General features: G+C 50.5%; 1 long non-coding RNA gene across 1 annotated transcript; it reads right to left on the bottom strand.

The window, feature by feature from the left end:
• Nucleotides 1–980: 980 nt before the first annotated feature.
• Nucleotides 981–4,343, bottom strand: LOC141025339 (uncharacterized). Its single transcript, XR_012186821.1, has 2 exons — nt 4,053–4,343; nt 981–1,271 (listed from the first exon to the last, which is right to left on the bottom strand). It is a non-coding gene; the product is annotated as an uncharacterized lncRNA (long non-coding RNA).
• Between the last annotated feature and the right edge of the window lie 869 nt (nt 4,344–5,212).

Genomic DNA, 5,212 nt, shown 5'->3' with positions numbered 1-5,212 from the left:
AGAGTGAGACAGTCTCGAGGGAGTGACCTAGATAGACAACGTGCGTGCATGCGCACGAGAGGTTGGGGGGCTAGATAGCCAATGCATGTATTTAGCGCGAGAGGGTGAGAGGGAGAGGGAGAGAGAGAGCTCGGCATGGGGTGCAATGGCGGGTGTGTGAGGTAAATACATTTGGTAACAGAGTGGAAAAAGGGGGGTTGTGTAGTTGAGAGAGTTAGAGATAGAAACATGGAGAGAAAGAATGAATGTGTGTTGGAAACCGATAGCTTCCTAAGGTGGTTAGGAGAGGAAGATTGACCGATACAGGAAGTATGTACCGTGTGTGCGGGGGGGGGGCTAAAAACAACATTTGAATGTAGATAGTACGAGACTTAATATCGATGTTTCAATTCGGTGTACATTGTAAGATTTGAACTGAGGACCATGCATATGGGTAATTATTTCGAATTCGTGCCATACTAGGTTTCGAAAAGTTGACATTGACTCGATTTGTTGTGCTATTTTGTAGGTCACATGTTTGAATCCATCCAAAAGTTTTCTCACTACCATGGTGTTCATCGTATACATATGAATTTGTATTAAAAAATTAGCGTGGATACAGTGAAATGCGAAATCCATGTTAGAATTGGAGATCGCTATGTGACACACACTCTAATTCAAATAACTAATTATGTGACACACACTCTAATCCATGTTAGCATGGATACCGTTTCGATTTTTTTTTCAAATAACTCCTCATTAATTAATTTATAGTATCTCGTTTTGAATGACTAATTATTGCAAGGAAAACACGGGCATGGTAATACATACAGATTCGTTTGCATTCTCAAATGTAGGCGCACCAGGCTGACCAGGGTCGTGTCGTGGTGGTCGCGTCTGTCGGACGGACGCTTAGCACTCACTTGTGACGCCCTCGATTCAATCGTACACTAATCATACACGCAAATGTGTACGATCAAGATCAAGGACTCACGGGAAGATATCACAACACAACTCTAGACACAAATTAAAATAATACAAGCTTTATATTACAAGCCAGGGGCCTCGAGGGCTCGAATACATAAGCTCGAATACACAAGAGTCAGCGAAAGCAACAATATCTGAGTACAGACATAAGTTAGACAAGTTTGCCTTAAGAAGGCTAGCACAAAGCAACACGATCGAAGAGGCAAGGCCTCCTGCCTGGGAGCCTCCTAACTACTCCTGGTCGCCAGCGGTCTCCACGTAGTAGCAGGCATCGGCGGTGGCATCTGGCTCCTGGGCTCCGACATCTGGTTGCATCAACCGGAAAGGAGAAGAAAGGGGCAAAAGGGGGAGCAAAGCAATCGTGAGTACTCATCCAAAGTACTCGCAAATAAGGATCTACACTACATATGCATCAGTGTCAATGAAAAGGGTAGTATATGTGGACTGAACTGCAGAATGCCAGAAGAAAAGGGGAAAGCCTAGCCTATCGAAGACTAGCATCTTCTGGAAACCACCATCTTGCAGCAACAGGAGGGAGTAGAGTAGCATAAAGTAAAGTAGTAGAAGTGTTATCAACCTCGGCCAGAGATCCTTTCTCGACTCCCTGCGAGAAAGCAATCCCAGAGCCATACTATCCAGTTCTCATCTCCATTTCTCATATCCATTTCTCATCTCAGGTATCTAGTTCTAGTTGTATCGATCGGGATACAACTCCAAGTGTCCGTTACCATAGGACAGGCTATCGATAGATGTTTTCTTCCCTGCAGGGGTGCACCAACTTATCCACCACGCTCGATTAACTCCGGCCGGACACACTTTCCTGGGTCATGCCCAGCCTCGGCCAAAGAATACGCCGCAACCCGACCTAGGCTTAATAGAGAGGCCAGCACGCCGGACTAAACCTATGCCCCCAGGGGTCATGGGCCATCCCCCCGGGAACTCCTGCACGTTGCGGGGGCGGTCGGTGAGCAGACCTAGCTACCTCCTTAAAAAAGGCAGGTGCTTACCAGTCCAACCCGGCACGCGCCGCTCAGTCGCTGACGTCTAATAAGCTTCGGCTGATGCATACGACGCGGAACGCCCATACTATGCCCACGTGATGGTTAGTGCTATCAGGCCAGAGGCCCCTCGGATCAAATATCCAAATCGTAGTGGATTAGGAACGCACAGTAACAAGCAGAGACTCGCGAAAGATGTGACCCCGTTGCCCCGTCTCGAGGACTTGCGGCAAGGGCTAGGAATGCCCGGCCACGCCTCGTAATTATCTCGCGGGCACCCTCCAGGTCAACCCGACTCCTCATCATTCGCAAATATGCTTGCGCGGGTACCCCTCAGGGCCGACCCGTCTTTAGTAACCGGGTTCAGTGTAAAGTCATAGTAACCACAGTAACCGTGTGTCCAAACATCAAGGGGAAAACCCGAGGAATCACCCCCGGTGAATTCCACTCGATGTAATCATCAAGGTGAACGTAAGAGGAACCACCCCAGAGGTTCACACTTGAGGGGTTGCACGACAGAGTCGTATCGGAAGTGGTTAAGGCGGAATCACCCCCGATGACCACGACCGAATAGCTACACTATAGGGTTAACATCAGAAGTGCTGTAGAGGTCTCACCCTCGGCACTCGATAGTAACCCAGTAGTGCCGAGCAACTAAGGGGAAAGTGATGTGCGGTGCCGGGGCCTGGTCTTCGATCCCGTTGATCGGGTCTTCAATGATGAAGCAGGGGCAACAAGGACAAGGTGGGGGTCACTGATGGATCACTAACCAACCTATACTAAGCAGTTTAGGATAAGCAGGTAGGTAACAATGAGCAGGTTACAAAAGCAGGCTATGCATCAGAATAGGAGCAACAATAACAGTAGCAAAATCTAATGCAAGCATGAGAGAATGGAATGGGCGATATCGGGATGATCAAAGGGGGGCTTGCCTGGAAGCTCCGCTGAAAGGGCAGAAGGGGTCGTCGTCGACGTAGTCGATCACAGCGGCATCGGCAGCAGTCTCAGGATCTACCGGAGAGAAGAGGGGGAAGAAACAGTAAATACAGAGCAAACAGATTCATGACAGGCAATAAGCAGCGCTAGGCGTGTTCTAACGCGGCACTACACGATACCGGCAAAGGGGGAAGTCAACCTGGAATGTTTTCCCGGCTACGGACCTGTGTCAGACAGATGACCGAAGGAGGAAAGTTCCATGTTCAGCATGCTAGGGGCATGTGACAGATGAACAGACCGCATATTCGGATTCGTTGGATTTTTCTGAGCAACTTTCATGTACAAATTATTTTAATCCAAGCTACCGTTATTTTTCGATGAATTATCAAAGTTTTAGCAATCTTCTGAAATTAGTAATAATTCGAGTTGACCAAGTCAACTTGACTGGTCAAAAGGGGAGGGTGTGGCCCACATGTCATAGACAGCAAAGAAACTATTCTTGTTAATTAGAGTAATTAGCCTGGGTCCACTTGCCATTTGCTAATGAGCTAAATTAGTACTAAACTAATACTACCTAGCCTAATTTAACGAAGGGCCGGCCATTACTGGACACAACCCAGTCGGCCACACACACGGCCATGTACATGGCCTTGGCACCTATAGCCAAGAGCGATGGCAGCAGCAGCTAGTAGTAAGCAGAACAAAGCAACAGTAGCAAGTAGCAGCAATAGCAAAGCAGCGGCAGCGGAAGCATCGGCAGCAAGCAAAAGCAGCTGCAGTAGGCGAGCAATAGTGCATGAGCAGCAGTAGCAGTAGGCCGCAGCACAAGCAAGCAGCGCATCAGCAGAACGCAGCAGCAGGGCAGCGGGCAGCGGCTGGAGCCGGCCTCCAATGGCGACGGCGTCGAGTAGAGGCGGCCGCCGGAGCTCGGACTCGGTGGGTTCGCGGCCACGGCCTTGCGCGTGAAGAGTTGATGGGTTGGGAGAGCTCTACGCGATGCCACGAGCATGATGGCGTGCTCGGCTGGTCCGAGAATGGACAACGGTAGCGGTGACAAGCATCGGCAGCGCCGGCGAGAGCAACGACAATGGCGGCAGCAGCTACGAGCATGGAAACGGCCGGTAAGGAGAGGGGTTTCGAGCGGGAGCTCACCTTGGAGCGCAAGAAAGGCTCGTCGGGGTTCGGGAGCAGCAGTGACGGCCGGGATCGATGAGGTTCGCCGGCGAGGCAGAGGAAGAAGACGGCGTCGTGGGCGACGCAGCGGTGGCTCCCGGCTTGGTCCGATGGGCGCGGACGACGTAGCCGAGCACGGGGGGTCTTGGACGGACTAGCTGGGCTCGGGGGCGACCGGGAGTGCGAGGGCGACGGCGGCCATGGCGGTGGATGTTTCGGGCGCCGCCGAAATCGAGAGAGAGGGCGGGAGAGGGGGGAAAGTGAGGTGGTCTAGGGTTGCAAGGGGGTCGAGGGGCGTCGAGGGAGACCTTATCCGCGTCGGGGATGCGGCGGATGGCCGCCACGAGACCGGGCACCATGGGATGGCCGCCACGGCTCCCCCCTGTTACTGTACCGGAGGTAGGAGGCAAGTGGGGGTGTGGGCTGGGCCTTTTCTGTAGCTAGCTGGGCCAAAGTGCCCAGTAGCACCTCTCTCCCTTTTCTGTTTCCTATAAAAAAATTATAACTGATTTGCATATTAATTTGTTAGCAAAAGAGTTTTGTAAAAAGTGTAGATGGCCACATAATTAGTATTGCAATATTTTGAGACCACACACAATGTTTCACATCATTTGAAAAATTATAAATATCTGCTTATTTTGGAAAGGCCAATTTAAATGCTTTTGGACCACTTATTAATTTTCTAGGAATTTATTTGTGAGTCAAACCAAGTTGGTTTCAACATTACATTGATCAGGAAAATTGTATAGAACTATTCGAACATTTTAGTTTTATAGCTTGAGGAGAAATAATTTTGACTTGTCTTTTAAATTTGAATTTGAGGTCGGTTTGGGACAAAGTGATTATTAGCAAAAATTAATTATGATGGTGTGGCACCAGGGTGTTACAGCTTAGCACCCAGCCACCCACCCCCCTCCCCCCTCCCCCCAAAAAAGGACGACGACAAAATAAGTTCGCGCTTCCACGTTTCGGATTGAAATATCTGGCGGCCCCAATCGCCCCTCGTCTCGTCTCTTTCCCCACCTCTGTGCCAGACGAAGACGACGGCCGCGCTTCACCACCGCACCGGAGCTACCTCATCTACGCCCTCGTTCACCGCACCGGGTGGTCCACCGACAACGTCGGCCGCCGCAACCGAC

The sequence above is a fragment of the Aegilops tauschii genome, chromosome 6, assembly GCF_002575655.3.
Source record: "Aegilops tauschii subsp. strangulata cultivar AL8/78 chromosome 6, Aet v6.0, whole genome shotgun sequence".
Taxonomy (NCBI): Eukaryota; Viridiplantae; Streptophyta; class Magnoliopsida; order Poales; family Poaceae; genus Aegilops; species Aegilops tauschii.
The sequence above is the reverse complement of the archived record's forward strand: the minus strand, read 5'-3'. Positions and strand labels throughout refer to the sequence as shown.